Below are 15,812 nucleotides of genomic sequence, written 5' to 3'. Positions count from 1 at the left end.
TGGACACTGGAACTCATGGTTAACTGATTGGCGTTCATGGTTGTAATGCAACCCACCATACCACAAAGTTAATTGTGAGTGGTGGCCCCAGGTCCGGCTCTTCCGAGGAGAAACGACGATTAACCCCCTCATAATACACTCGGTACACATGGCCGTAACAAACTGGTATCAGGAGTGGGATTTTTCGAACCCCCCCGATTAACAAGCTGATGTTAAGAGTGTGAAATTAGAACCCTGATCAACAAATTGTTGATCAGAAGTGGGATATTTGGATCTGTGGTGCACTTCATGCACCTCAAAATTCAGAGCTGTTTCGACTAAATTTTATTCAAATTTATTGGTGCGGACAATGGCAGACCAACACGGGCAGGTTCCAGTGGGTCACGTAAATGATGTGAATTTGGTTAAGGAATTGATCCAGGACCTGCATGAAGTTGCAATGGATGGTGAAGAGGAAACAATGGGAGAGATGGAAAATAACTCCCACCCTCAGCCTCAGAAAAACGCAGTGCCAATAGTGCAGAACGGTGGGTTATCGCAGCCAGTGCAGCCCGAGAATGACACTATGTTGTTCATGAGGCAATTAATGGCACAAATAATTATGATGGACCAAAACAGCAGCAGCAGAATGGACAGGATGAGTGAAGACAACAACAGGAGAATGGGCGTGATGAGCAGAAAAATGGACATGATGGGCGATGAAATAAAAAGGCAGATGAGTGAAGAGATGGGCAGAGAAAAACAGACAGAAATAACAAAGGTGACGTTAAAGGGGGAAATACAAGGGGCGCATCGGGAATTAACGAAGGTAAAAGTAGAGGTGGATGAGGTAAAGAATGAGAACTGAAATCAAAGCAAAACAGGTAGAAGCAGGTGATGAGTAAAGGAGGAGATGATGGAATGCATGAACATGTTATATTTACAGCGTGACAAGTTGCTCAGAGATCACGCAAAGAGGATACAGGTCGTTGAGACGAACCGGGAGGAGATGAGTCCAGTTAAGGTGAATCATGGCGAGTCTGGTTATGTGCATGATGCAAATGAGTGCTTGGCGAGCTTGGGGGTGACAGACTGGTAAAAAATGTGTAAAACAGATCCCTGCAACTACAGACCAATCAGCCTTCTCCCAATCATCAGCAATGTTATGGATCCATCATCGCTTCAGACATTAAATCCTTTCTCTTCTCCAATGGCCTTATTTCTGATCATCAATTTGGTTTCAGACCAGGTCACTCCACAGTGGATATGCTGCTTCTGCTCTCCCAACAATGGATGGAGGTCCTCAATGCCGGACATGAAATCAGAGCCATATCACTCGACATATCACGTGATTTTGACACGGTCTGGCACCCTGCTCTGCTCACCAAACTCTTCATATGGTATCCAAAGCCATCTCCACTCATGGCTCGCAGACTTCCTCTGCTGTCGCAGTCAACGTGTTGCCCTAAATGGAGTTATTTCATTCCCTCTTCCTGTCCAGGCTGGAGTTCCTCTCGGCAGTGTTCTGGGCCCTGTGCTTTCTGGTTTTCATCAATGATCTCTCCGACTCTCTGGAAAATCCTCTTTATCTCTTTGCTGATGATTTCACCCTCTGCCTTGTTAACATTTCACCCTCTCTGCCTTCACTCACTCTGCCTTCAGCAGCAGCTTCTTCACTCACTGCAGATCTGGGTAAAATCACAAACTGGTCCAACACGTGGAACATGTCTTTCAATCTAAACAAATCTCTCACTCTCATTATGTCTCGCCAAAAGGACCATTTGGAACCCCCCCCACCCCACCCCATCCACTTTCTCTACAATCCTCTGGAAGAAGTACTTTTTTTCAAGCTTCTGGGTCTCACTATATGCCATGATCTTTCCTGGGAAAGCCACATTTCCAAGCTGGCCTCCAAAACCACTCACCGACTGGGAATCCTCCATTGTGCAAAGTCCTTCCTCAGCCCACCTGAGCTCCTGACCACATAAAGCTTTTGTCCACAGCCTGATGGAGTACTGCTCTCCCTTCTGGGCTGATGCTCCTGCCTCCCAACTTTCTCGGCTTCACGCTGTGGAAACCAAGGCATTTCGGATCATTGGCATCTCCCTCATTGAGGCTGAGTCTTTGGGCCTCTCACTCTCTCACCGCAGGCACATTGGTGGTCTTTTTGTCTTCTACCGTCTCCTCTCCGGTACCCCCCCCCCTGCTCTGTCTGCGATGTGTCCCCACCATATTTCCGCAGGGCGCTCAAGGTCTGCAAACAATCCCCTTCTGGTAAAACTACCAAAATCACGAATCACTGCTCACCTGCACTCTTTCATTCCTCTTTTTCCCCACCTTTGGAATAAACTCCCTCACTCTGTTCAATCCCATTCTTCCCTCCAAGCCTTCAAAACGGCTGTTCACCACCACCTCTTATCGTTCCCCATCCAAAACCACAATCTTTTCTACCCCCATTAATCCGCCCCAAACCCACTTCCTTCAAATTCTCTGCTTTCCTTCCTGAAAGTCCCAGTAATGTCCATCTTGTATACCCCGTGTTCCATGCCCCATCCCTCTCCCTTCCACAGATCTCCTAATGTCTCTGTTCCCCACTGTTTTGTCCTTCCCACTCCCGCCCCTCTTGTAGAATAGGGTAGGATCAGGGGGAATGTGGAGGGGTTTGGTGAGGGAAAGGGGAAGGGACATGGGGGAGGGGACGTGGGGATGGGAAGTGCAATCCCTTTTATCGCATTCACAAATGCAACAGGATTCTAACCTGTTTCCTGTGGCCTTATAAATAATTCAAGTTTGAACACGCAGATAAAACTTTCGGATCCCGTTACCCAGTAAGCTGGAGACCTGTGATGACAGCAAACACAGAAGAATTAAGGATGTTCAAAGGCTCCCTTTACCTTGTTTCAGCCAGCTTTCAGTGTTTGCTGCCATCTCGAAGTTGCTGTGCGACCTCCTTTGGGGTTTGCTGTCCTGTCCATGACGCCAAAACTGTTGAAGAAAACTCACTCACAAACTCCATTAAAATAAATTGTTGAAAGAACCTGAGTGAGTTTTCTTCAACACCAACCAGTGCAGTGTTTGCATTGGGGAGGAAGACAGCAAAGGCTCCCCCCCGCCAGGTATCAGTGAGAGGAGCAGGTAAGCTCAGAGGCAGCCTCAGTGTCCTGGGGGTGTCATTGGGTGAGGATGCAGATGGGCAGACCTGCCAGTTGAGCCACACTGCCAGCCACAAAATTGTGTGAGGGCACAAGTAAAAATTTGAGGACCAGGCCCAAACCTGTATGAGCACCAATGAGTGGGACAACAGAGAATTTGGGTTATTAGAACCGCATAGTTTAAAGAGACGTGTTGGTAAGTCCCAGGGAAGTTTAAATGTCATAATGGAGAGGATAAATTGAGATGTTATATGTGCCCCTTCCGGCACTCCACCCCATCCACCGCTTGGATGATTGCTGGCTGCTGGGCTTGCCCACTCCTGGAAACTGTGGGACCTGTAGATGTATTTTGAACTTGCAATGAGATTCCCGTGAATCTTCCTTTTCTTTCGAGGGAATCCTTCGGGGACTGGGTCGGAATTTGGCAATGGATTGGTGGGACTTCATAGATGTTATAGTTAGAAGACAGACACAAATTGGACAGGGAGGCTCGGGTTAGTACAACTGCAGAGAGAGACTGGGGGGGCACGGACCATGACAAAATAGGCATAGGATTTTTTATATTTTCTTTTAAGGGGAGGGGACGGTTAATTTAAGGCCGAGCCCATATTCAAATCTACTGGCTCCGCCACCCCAGCGATGCCTGCCAGACCTGGTATGCCGACGCATTACCTCGTTTGCATTTACCCATGTCTGTTGTCCCACCAATTGCCTGTCGCCTGTCATGCCTCCCTAAGTTCCTACCTGCTGCAAAAGACCACTGTGCTGTGGCCTCAAGTTCATATCAGCTGAAACGACCACTTTTGTTGTGGCCCCATTCTTCGGCGTTGTGCCAAGGACCAGTTTTGTTGTGGCCCCGTTATTCAACATTTGCACCAAGGCGTTTACTTATTCGCTCGCCTGTTCGAAGAACAGAGAGCTATAGCGATACCCCCGGCGTGAGCGTCAGCGTGAGCATCAGCGTCAGAGTGAGCGTGAAAATGTAAAAGTTTTTGGTGAAAGTTATTTCCTTTCTAATGTTTTTATCTACCACACTATTTTTTACTGATTACAATATACAAATACATATATTGCTTTAAAATTATTTGGATCAGACTTCACTACAATGCTTAATAAAAAAATATTATCAGACTAGTCTTTGAGCGTTAGTGTCAGCATGAAAATGTTAAAGTTTTTGGTGCAAGTTATTTCCTTTCTAATGTTTTTATCTACCACACTATTTTTTACTGATTACAATATACAAATACATATATTGCTTTAAAATTATTTGGATCAGACTTCACTGCAATGCTTTATAAAAAAAATATTATCAGACTAGTCTTTGAGCGTTAGTGTCAGCATGAAAATGTTAAAGTTTTTGGTGCAAGTTATTTCCTTTCTAATGTTTTTATCTACCACACTATTTTTTACTGATTACAATATACAAATACATATATTGCTTTAAAATTATTTGGATCAGACTTCACTGCAATCCTTTATTAAAAATATTATTAGACTAGTCTTTTTAAAACGATAAATGTATAAACAGGCGAGCGTTGGGTGGCTTTGACACCACTCTGGTTCTTTTTGGTGCAGGTCCTGGACCAGGGTGGAATGTAGACGGTGTAAAGTATTTGAGCCCACTTTGGATATGTGTTTAGATTTTGTGATTTAATATGGAATGTTACATACATGTGTCTGTATGGTTCTGATAGAGTTACAAAATGCATTTGGTTTTATTATTTTTGGGAACATGCATGCATTGTCACACTTAGGGATCCGTAAGTAAACTGCACTAACAGCTCAGGATGAGTCTGGTACGGGGAGGGGGGTAGTGTGATGGTTATGAAACTGGCCCCCAGGTGAATGAACATCCATGACACGTAGAGTTCTCTAGTCAGTTATATCGTTAATATGTGTGCACAGACAAACGAATGCATTGTGTGGGCTATAGTAGGTCTTCTTCTTCTTCCTCCTCTTATAACCCTCCTGTCGTTTATTCCATATCCTTTAAATCCTCTTTTATTCATGGCTCATATATGGTGGTTGCCATTTCATCCACCACATGGTACAATTCAGCTCTCTCTCTCCTTCTCTCAAAATTACCATTTTAACAGTCTTCACGTATATAATTGGGTGCAACCCACTATTCTTAAATTGCCTTTCTTTTATGAACTCTCGATTACAGCAACAAGGACAACCACATTCTGAGCAACTATTGGGGATGCCTCTTCACGATAGTTTCACCCCCCTCCCCCCCCCCAATGCAAGATGGGGCCAAATCTTCCCCACTTTTCCCTGCTGCCTGGATTTGTTGAAGCAGTGCGGTCATGGTCAGAGCGCTGATCGGTCCCCATGGACTAGCCCACTCCCTCTCATCTTCCACATGAGCACCTCACACTCATTCAAACACCACACATCACAGTCACACATGCATCACATATCCACAAAACGTTTCTTTCTTTCTTTCTTTTTCTTCTTTGGGGAGTGACCTCCCTCCGGCACCATAAACTGTACGAAACCATTAACAGCATCACTAACTCCAACAGCAGTATAACACCCTCATAACTATCACAGACAACATACCATCATATAAAAAGTTAACATCCTCATCGACCACAACGCAAACACAAGTCATATCAGACCCAGAGAAGAGGAAACACGTATTGCAAGACGCAAACTAAGCTGCTAACTCGACACCACCATCACGCCATTCACTCCCGCACAAACAACAAAAATCATCAAAAACTCGCAGGCCACCGGCCCTGGCAACATCTCCAATTTACATTTAAAACACCTAAGACCACACAGCATACCAGTCCTCACAAATATAAGCAATTTCTCCACCAACACTTAATAATTCCCCAAATTTGGAAACTAGGCAAAATCATGACCATTCTTAAATCAAACAAAGATCCCACCAAAGCAGCTTCCTACAGACCTTTTACATGACTTTGTACACCCCCCCCCCAAAGTTATAGAACTCCAAATACTCACACTCACAAACCCTCACATCCCTCTCTCACACACCCAACAGGGATTCAGAGCAAACCACTCCATGACCACTCTCCTCACAGACCTCATACAAAACACCTTTGATGGCTTTAACAAAAGAAAACCATCAAAATGTACTTTTCTCACCACAGGGGATATCAGCAAAGCATTTGACACACACCAAAAACTCTTGCTCACAAACAAAATAATCAACACAAACATGCACAACACCAAACGCTGGCTGGCCAACTACCTATCGTGTAGGCAGTCATTCGTAATTTTTTAACAGCAAGTCATCACGCACACGATACTTTCATAACGGAGTCCCTCAAGGCTCAGTCCTCTCCCCCACACTCTTTAATCTGTTCTTGCACGACATTCCACAACTACCCAAGAACATACATAGAGCCCCATATGCGGACAATATAACCATTACCTCTACTCATAACAACATCAACACCGCCACAACTTCAACCCTTCCTCAGTGCCCTTCAAACCTGGCTCACCATCAACAGACTGAAAGTAGCCCCCTCAAAATGAACAGTCACTCTTTTAACAAATCACACCAATGAACATAGTGCTGCACCACACATCACACTGAACAACATCCCTATCCCACGCACACCAAAGAATAATACTCGGCGTGACTTTTAACACATCCATGTCATTCTCAGATCGCATCACAAACATTGAAAAAAACATGCACACACAGGCTTAACACATTTAGGGCACTCACAGTCACAGACTTTGGTTACCACAAAGAAACAACATCACTAATATACAAACAGTACATTAGATCAGTCATTAACTCCGTCAGCTCATCTTGGGCCTCCAGCTTATCAAACATTCATCTCAACACCCCACAAACCAAACAAAACAAAGCCCTTCACATCATCACAGGTTGCACATGAACAACATCCAACGAGCACCTACACAGAGCTAAAAATAGGACCGTGCATCCTGAAGCTCACCTGTGTGGAAACTGAATTGTTAATTGAATTTATAATGAGGTAAAATGCCAATTAGCTTTAGTTCTTTGAGAAATAATTTCATAAATATATGCTCGGAGAGCTAGTAGGAGGCAGAATACCCACATTCCTCGTGGTAAAAACCTTGCAAAACCTCATCGCTTTCCAGGTGGCCAGCAAGGAATCACTTACTCTTTCCATCCCCTCACCGGCGCAATAAGCAAGCTCCGATAACAGACCATTTTTCATCCTGTGTTTGTAATTTTAAACCTTACAAAGTTCCATCTGTTGTTTCTCCAAGAGGCCTCTCTTGGTTGAATTAATTTCCTTTGAAGTGTTAAATGCCCTGGTGAGATCATATATATTCATAATACGCTATGTATAGTTAAGTTCTTGCCTGAGACACTGCTCCAGGATAGGCTTCCTCGTGAGAGTTTGTCTGATATTTACTGAATAAACAGCTGAGATTGAACTAAAGGTTTTTCTGTCTTGGTGTGGCCAAAATTACCACTACAGAATTGGTGACTGGGATGGATCAACAGCCTCCATCTGGGGAGAAGAGGGGACCTCTGTCCGGCGGTCAGCAAGCACTAGCGGAGCCAAAGGTGAGAGACCTCTGCTGGAGGGTGACCTGTTCCCACCAGGCAGATTGCTCACCTCTGCTGACACTGCGCAGTCCTGAATCAAAATTTAAAAGGTAAGGATATATACATAGCTGTTTATTGAGTGAAATTAAAGACTTTTGGGGTTTTCATCGGGTAAAACGGCCAGCGTAAACCCATAAAGGCATAAGGGATTTATTATTCCTTTAGTCGGGTAACATCTTGTGTTTTGATAAAAGCACCTAGTCACATGTTGGAGGGCCAGAGGCATTGCACAGAGAGTTGTTTAACTGAAAGTCGGGAAACGGCGGTGGCACTGCAGGAAATATAAGACACCGAGTCATGGGTTGGTGCGTCGGTGCAAGAATAGCCACAAGGGCGAGTAACAAGGATTTTTTTTTGTTACTGAAGTTGCAAGAGCCGGGAGCCAAGGGGTTTGAAGAAGTCGCTGTAAAGAAAAAAAAAGAGTGCCGACGAGTTCTTAGAGCGATTTAGAAGTATGGTTATGGGGAACCAGCATTGAAAAGCAGGGGATGGCGATGTGCCCACTCCTAGCGGGTAAAATGCCGAGTATATGAATGAGAACTTTGGGTCGAGTACTTCAAAAGATGTGAAGTTGTGGGCAGAGTGAACTGAAAAACAAAAATTACAGCGAGACAGAGTTGAAAACTTGATAAGGGAATTAAAATCATTGAGGACAATAAACCAGCCCCAGATGGAACTTGAAAGAGCATGCCCGATGATTGAACAAAGGATGCTGAACCAGGTAACGAATCAACATCGGAATTGTTTTAATTCATCGCGAATGGAACCAAAGTGATTTAATGTGAGGTGTTTATATTGAGTCAATGTTCTGAAAGTTTCTGAAATAGTTTGTGTACAATGCTTCAGTGCATGTGGGAACGTGTGTGTCGAACATATACGCAGTTGTGTTGTGGTTACAAGCGTGAGAGAATTATAATGAAATCTACACGAGGCTTGAGTGCGGAGCGAGGGGCGTCCGGAAGGGTGCACGATCTCTGCCTGGCTGTGTATCTGCAAAGTACGTTGCTGGGACAATTGACAGTCAGATCAGGCATGAACGGGTGGGGTCGTCATGCTGGATGCAGTGGAGGAATGGTCGGATTGTTGGATTGTAAGATCCAATTGAAAGAAAATATATAGTTTCAGTTTGGTTTCGAGAATTTATTTGTTTCCCTTTGTTATGTTAAAAAAATGAATTTACATCTCAATGGAAAAGTTGTGTTAAAATTAAGCAAAAGTTATTTATGTGCACTGAACTGGAGCAGAACCATTATGAAAAAGTGGGGTTGGGGGTGGGGCGGGGGTGTGAGGGATGCCCTGCTGTGAAGTGGAGGAATTTGCCTTGTTTTCCAGGCTGTGTGTGATTTGCCTGATAAGGGAAAAAGGGTGGAGGCAGCTTGTCTTTGAAATGCTCGAGAAACTGGTTGCAGGAAAAATAATCATTGTAAAATTGATTAATAAGGAAATTAACTTTTGCTGGTGAAAATGTCCTAGCCAAAGAATTGCTCAATTTTTATCTCTTGAGAGTGGGTACACACACACTGAAGATATAAAAACGATAATTATTTGAGCATAACGAAGCTATTATGGCATCAATGTGAATGGTTGGTTGCATCATTGGCTAGTTTGGTTGCTGGTTTGGTTGCGGCAGTTTGTAGTTGGATGATGTCTGAAATTGATTGGAACTTGTTGGACATTGTGGTACCTCGTGTGCTGGTTGGCACCAGAGTAGAAAGATTTAAAGTTGATGCTGAGTGTTATGGATTCGAAATGTGGCACTGAGTGAGCCAACCATGCAGATGTGGCAGAGAGCTTCACTCATTATGTGAATGGCTGCACGCAGATACACGGAAGTAAGCGTGTGCATGTAAGCAAATGCCGGCAGGTAAAAATGGCATGCGAAAACCATGGCAACTGGTGACAGCACTGGAGTTTATACTTCAGTGCAAGGATTACACAAGGTGGTTTGCCATTGCATTCCCGATGGTGATCACGAAAAGATAAAATGGTATGTGTCGGTTCGTGCTGACTACTTTCAAAATTTGGAGTTGCATTAACAGTGTATATGGACGACTCAAAAAGGGTCAGCCAATTTAATTCATCCGAGGAACAGGTTGTTTCATCTCAGTCTGTGGAATATAAATCCAATGATTTGATTACACTGTGCTTGTTATACAGGGCGAGTTAAAATGACCAACTTTTAACTCTTTCTCCCATGTTTGGCTTATTGGGCATCCATGGTTGGCATTTGGGTGGAGAAAGGTTGTAGGATGTATTGTTGTGGTGCCGGATTCGGTAGCGAGGACGAACGCCAGATGGAGCAGTTGGGCCGTCTCCCGAACACCGGAATTGAAAGGTCGTCATCCCGGATAACTCCGGAGTCGACGGGCCACTTAAAGGACCATGGTCGCCAATATTTTGACGGCGTGAGGTGGGGTCCACTTGTCTATTCCAATTTACCTAAGTACTCACGCCGTCTAGCTACCAGGGAAACCACACCCTCAGCCGACTCTGTCCGAACCGAGTCGCATGTACCGACTCGGGTCCGGCGTACCGAGCGGGAGTTACCAGAGCCGCGCCGGTCCCAATGACAACTTACCGGCCCAAACGGCCTCTCTAATTCTCAATACGCGCAGTGCTGGGTCAATGAAAGAAAGTGACAGACAACGAGCTGGTATATTGAACAATTATGGGTTTATTTATCGGGGGGGGGGGGGGGGGCACAAAGAGCAGAATTATCCAAATATGCAGGAAAATGTACAATGAACAAAAACACTTAACAGTTTCTACTTACAGATGGGGGGCACACACACACACACACACACACACACACACACACACACACACACACACACACACACACACACACACACACCCAAAGAAATGGTGGCCCTTCAGCTCGGGAGGGAAAGCGAGCTGAGGGCAGGAGCCAACGCTAGCACCTGTCCGCCTTGTGCGGTCTGGTCGAGACGAGCTGGTTCGGGGTGGGGGGGACTCGAACCCACACCTCCGTCACCGCACCAAGCACCAGGAACCAGGAACGACGCAACGACGCACCAGCCAGCACGAGAACGGACCAGACAAGACGAGCACCCGCGGGTAGACGAGAACGCCAGCAGGCAAGACGAGAACGCCAGCAGGCAAGACGAGAATGCCAGCAGGCAAGACGAGAACGCTAGCAGGCGACAAGGCTGCTTCTCCTTCCAGCAAAGGCGAGCCAAATGAGAACAACACACTTATTAATAATTCCACTGGTGGTGCTCCAGGCAAGCTTCAAGTAACGATTAATCTGCACCTGCTTCTTCTCTCTCTTGACGACGGCTCGCCACCTTCTCTTATCCTTCCCCTCCCCCGCGGGTTGAGGGAACCGCTCTGAGGAACTCGCCCCCGGATTGAACGAGGGGTTGTCGGGCAACTAGTGGCCGCCCCTCATTGGTCGGGCCGAACACTCCATCTGGCTAAGGCGGAGCCAGCCCTGAGGTGATGAGCGAAAAAGATTTGTTGGCGTTGTGTGGCTTGAAGATGTAAAAAAAAAAACTAACAATAAAGAAACTTTCGCAGCGCACACATGTAATTCCCATTAGACAGAAGGACGGGACCCTGCCTATAAACACATACTTATCGAAATAACTGAACTGCGGGGGCTGCTGTCTGTTTGTGTGCAAATGGCTTCCAGATTCGTAACAGTATGTCCTCCATGTGAGAGATTAGAAGGAATTAGAATCATGCGTGGTGGTCAGGAGGGGAGTTTATGCAGATAGTTGGCATGGGTGGTGACATTGGGAAATATAAATTGCTGGGGGTGTGGAGCCGTGTCATTCCAGCCGTGTGCATGACAACTTTATTAACCACGAGTCAAGGTATCTGGTCACCTTAGTTATCATGACATGTTTGAATGAGGAATGAGTTGATGTGAATGAGCTTTAACGATTTGAACCACTTACGAAGATGAAAAGCATTTTTCTGTGTGCGACCGCTGTGGGCTGTGGACATAATACATGTGCAACTGAGCCGGGTGTGGAGACCGCAACGATGTTTGAGGGGAGGGGTCGCCTGGTGTTGGGGATATTCGGGCGGCCGTACCGAGAGTGCCGTGTAGTTTGTGAAGTTGTTCATCCTTGCCTTTCAGATTTGCATGCATGGTTTGTGAATGGAGGGTTGCGCAGTGAGGGGCATGCATGTTGCAGAGGTATTTTAAAATACAGCTCTTTTGAAGAGGTGTTTTAAAATTACACGTTAGAATGTGGAATGTTCTTGCTTGGGCCGCCATGTTGGTTGGCGAGCCGGGTGGGTGATGATTGTGGAGCTCCTGGTGTTATCGTTGTCGGAGGGTTTTGTGGTCAGACCAGTGCATTTTAAAACTTCCACACTTTGTAGTTAATTGCTCGAGAAAGGAGGTCCTATATGTTGCGGCCAGAGAGAGGTGTGTGAAAATATGTATTTGCTTCGCTTGATAAAAGCTGAAATGGCAAAGGGCATTTCAGGAACGGGTGTGCAAGTGGAGTGTGGTCGGGGATTTGGCAGCAGACCACATGTGTGTCTCGTAAGTTTTTGGTGCAGGGCTTGGATGGGACACGAGTCATGAGTCAAAATTGGTTCCTTTCACGTTTGGGGCAAGCCTTGTTCAGGTGAGCTTCGGTGGATGCATGTGAGCGCATGCATGCGGTGAAGGTGATGGTATGATGTGAAAACACAAAAATTGCATACATAATATATAAATGGACATCATTGCTCATGCTGCAAAATTCACAAACAGGCGATGCATCAATGTACGTTCCGCCTCTCGGATGGATGTTGATGCATTTCATGTCAGAGTTCCTTCGGCCTTATGGAGGTGCTTGTGCAAGTCAGGTTATTGATCAACATTCAACGTTTATCGTAACAATGGGCCCATGTCCACTCGATCATACAGCTCTTTTGAAAGGGAGCGAACGTACTCTCAAAAGGGGAAAAATTAGGAAAGGGCGCTGGCTACTGACGACATTGCAGCACTACAGGAGGAAACTGAGGCAAGTGAAAGAGCCAAGTGGGAGAAAACAGGTTGCTGCTATAGCGCGGAAACAAAACTTTGGGTCTCAAAGGAGGGTACGGTGGTTGCCGCAAAGGCATTTTTGCCATGGTCTGCTCGTTTGCCTTACGGAAGTGGCCACACGAGCAAACGGGGGAGACAGAAGGAGGTGCTACGAACATGGCATGCTCCAGGATTTACAGCTATGGCAGAAAATTTTTGTAGAAGCTGTGTGTGTTGTCAACACCATAATGTTGGTTCCCATCATGTGCTACCTTTTTGGCTGCTGGTTGCATCATTGGTTGGGGGCGCGACTATGCTGCTGATACAGTGCTCCTATTACCAGTATACTGGTACTCATTTTGCCAGCCTTGGAAGAATGACAGTCAACCCCCTGGTGTTAATTCAGTGGCCAACGGGGCTCAAACTCAGGACTCTTGGGTCCCAAGCCACCACCGTAACCGCTAAGCCAACACCAGGCTATAATGTTGGTAAAGTGTTTAAACAACCAGAAGAAGCTCATCACATAGGATATTACTAAGGAACTTTGCAGAGCTTTGCAAATAACACAACACTTCCACTGTCTATAAAATATGTGATGAAACGGGTTTGAAATGGCCAGAGGCTATTCCTCTGAAACTGATGTCAGGTGGGTCAACGGTAAACAGGCAGGCGCGGCGGATTGTCCCCACATGAAATACTAACAAATGTTGTCAAATAATTTGACTTGCAAGTCAAACAAGTGCCACCAGACCAGCTGCGGAGGAACACCACGACATCCAGCCTGGTGACTGGGTGTACATCGAGGTGTTCAAGCGGAAGAACGCACTGAAGGCACATTCGACCGGACCCCACCAGGTATTATTGGTTACTCACACAGCTGTCAAGTGAGAAGGTAAGCTAATCATGGACTCACGCATCTCACTGCAAAAGAGCATACAGGACGTCATAAAGAAAATATAGGAAACCCACAAGTGGGAAGAATGTTACTGGGGGTTCATGACATATGTAGCAGTGCTTCTGATTAGCATGTGCATAATTGTGATTTGGATGATAACAGACAGTGAAGGCATTATGGGAATGCCCATAGAGAGCAGAATGTTTGGTCGGTCAAGAGCAAGGGAAACAAGGAATGGGTCGTGACAGGGTGCGCAGGGCAGAAGAAGGTAAACATCGGGACCAATTGCATGAGAAAGGCATGTGTGGGATAAACACCTTTATGACCCTGTCGCACAATTACACAACGAAGGAAAATAAGGCGAAGTGTTGGGTATGTGCCAACATACCGCGCTCTTCACAAACAGGACTGCCGTTAGCGGTGATCCCATTTGAGGAAATCGATTATTGTGGAGCCGGATGGTACCATAATTACATGGCAGATAACCGGAATTGCATAAATGGGACATATGCAAAAGTAGCGCCAAACGGTACATATCCATGATGTGGTACGACACGTAAGGAAGGTAGCTGCAAAGTACCATGACTATTTTAAGAACGGAGGGTTCGGATCTTGGTGAAAGGGAGTGTTTGGTGGATTGGGAACCTTGGATACTCCACATATTACTCATTGGACTCATGATATTCGTCGCTATTGTTGTCATCATAGCATGTATAAGAGCAATAATCGGTGTGTGTGTGTGTGTGTGTGTGTGTGTGTGTGTGTGTGTGTGTGTGTGTGTGTTTGTGAAAATTTGCCACAATGACAATGATGTCACTTGAAGGTTGTGGTGCATGAAATTTCCCTGGACCGACCATCTCTGGGCAACTATGGCAATGAGAAGATCCAGAAAACCCAGAAAATGAAGAAGCTAGTATAAAATCGAGTCGAGACACCGTGTCGGTGGTATTTTATGGAAAATGTGAAGTGCAGACACTCATGCCCTTGGGACTGACAAAAGCCCTTTTGAAACAATTCAACAATTGTTGCTAAAGAACCAAAAACAGATGGATGATTGTAATGAAGAGATGTGGGACAATAAAGATATCTTAAAAACTGAAGAGGAAAAATAATTTGAGCGGCTCGCTCAAATAAAAGCTGATTAGTATAATATAATTGAAAAAGGCAATTGCCTCTTGGATGTATATGTTCGGTGTGCACAGGGTTCGTTTCTTTCAGATCGCCTGGGCACCCAAACTCTGTGGAACGAGACAGCACGGGGAGGTGGTGGCCCCCCGAGGGTTGCATCCACTCTATAGGGTGTCGACCCACCACAGAGCGCAAGTCTGGGTGACACGGTGGAAATGGGCCTGCCACTCGCTGAAGACAAATTTAAATTTCTGTAGGTTTGTCCTTACAGAACAAACCCTAGGGTTGTTCTGCATGAACAAAAAGGGGGAGGGGGAATTGTGAAAACTGAATTGTTAATTGCATTTATAATGAGGTAAAATGCCAATTAGCTTCAGTTCGTGCTTTGAGAAAGAATTTAATAAATATATCTGCTGGGAAAGCTATTAGGAGGGAGAACACGCATTCCTCTGTAGTCGTAAAAACCTTGTAAAACCTCGTCGCTTTCCAGATGGCCAGCAAGGAATCGCATGCTCTTTCCCTTCCCTCACATGGGCAATAAGCAAGCTCCGATAACAGACCATTTTCCATCCTGTGTTTGCAATGTCATTTTAAACCTTCCAAAGTTCCATCTGCTGTTTCTCCAAGAGGTCTCTCTTTCTTTGTTCAGTTGATTTCCTTTGAAGTGTTAAACATGCCCTGGTGAGATCATATATATTTGTAATACGCCATGTATACTGAAGTTCTTGCCTGAGACGCTGTTCCAAGCTTGGCTTCCTCGCGTGAGTCTGTCTGATATTTACTGAATAAACAGCTTAAATTGAACTAAAGGTTTTTCTGTCTTGATGTGGCCAAAACTGCCCCGACACCTGGGTCAGGAGCAAGTCACTCAAACCACCCTTAGACCCTCTGTTTTTTTTATGCTGTGAAAAACAACTTTGGTCCATCATGGGTGATGAAGGTTGTGGTCAGGTTTCATCAAAATTGTGTGTGTAGTTTCGGAGAAGAAAGCAAATACTGTACCTATATTTCCGGGAGCTTATGGAATGGCGCGTCGTCAGTCCATCAGTCCGTCCACAAATACTTTCAACTTCTTCTCTG

The 15,812-nt window shown here is 45.4% G+C and overlaps 1 protein-coding gene across 1 annotated transcript in view; it reads left to right on the top strand.

Annotated features, from left to right (window-relative positions):
- LOC147033354 (uncharacterized) overlaps positions 1-15,520 on the top strand; it is a 50,399-nt gene extending 34,879 nt beyond the window's left edge. The window contains exon 16 of the mRNA XM_085871610.1: positions 7,589-15,520. The gene's annotated coding sequence lies outside the window, so the exon portion shown is untranslated. The remainder of the gene's footprint in view (positions 1-7,588) is intronic.
- Positions 15,521-15,812: the final 292 nt, after the last annotated feature.

Source organism: Eptatretus burgeri, chromosome 2 (genome assembly GCF_056783735.1).
Source record: "Eptatretus burgeri isolate ZD-2024b chromosome 2, Ebu_testis_v1, whole genome shotgun sequence".
NCBI lineage: Eukaryota > Metazoa > Chordata > Myxini > Myxiniformes > Myxinidae > Eptatretus > Eptatretus burgeri.
The sequence above is the reverse complement of the archived record's forward strand: the minus strand, read 5'-3'. Positions and strand labels throughout refer to the sequence as shown.